This window comes from Prionailurus viverrinus, chromosome D1, assembly GCF_022837055.1.
Source record: "Prionailurus viverrinus isolate Anna chromosome D1, UM_Priviv_1.0, whole genome shotgun sequence".
NCBI lineage: Eukaryota > Metazoa > Chordata > Mammalia > Carnivora > Felidae > Prionailurus > Prionailurus viverrinus.
The window spans coordinates 632,560-633,292 of NC_062570.1; positions in this window are offsets into that span (position 1 = coordinate 632,560).

Sequence of the window (733 nt, forward strand, 5' to 3'; positions counted from 1 at the left end):
GCAGGAAGCAGGTACTGATATACACTGACCCAGGCAGTTCACAGAGTACAAACCTTACTTTACCTTCATGGCACTGGGCATCATAATTTTTTAAGCTTTATACCAAATCCAAAAATAAAAATTTGGTAACATTATTTTGAATATTATTGTTTTGATTTTTAGTGAATTAGAATATTCTTATAGTGAAGTACTCAAAGATATTTTTCTTTACCTGTAAGGATACATTATATATTTGCGTTAGGTTTTGCTATAATTTGTCCTTTTCCAAATTGGTAGCTCACATTTTGATTGCCTGTATCGGGTTTTGTATACAGAGATGTTTAATTTTATGTAGTTGAAATATCTTTTTTTTTATGTTTTCCTATTATCTCAAGAGGCCTTCCCCATCCCACATCAAATTAAAATACACTCCTATGCTCCCTGGATTATTTTATGTATACATGTAGCTTTCATCTCAAAACCATAAGGAGTATCTTTAGGTCAAAGGATTCTGCTCCAACAACTACTACTTAGACAAAGCCTAAATGTTTTAAATATCTCACTTTAGGGGCGCCTGGGTGGCTCAGTCAGTTGAGCGTCCAACTTTGGCTCAGGTCATGATCTCACAGCTCATGGGTTTGAGCCCCACATCAGGCTCTGTGCTGACAGCTTTGGATTCTGTCTCTCCCTCTCTCCCTGCCCCACCACTTCTCATGCTCTGTCTCTCCCTCTCGCTCAAAAAATAAATATTAAA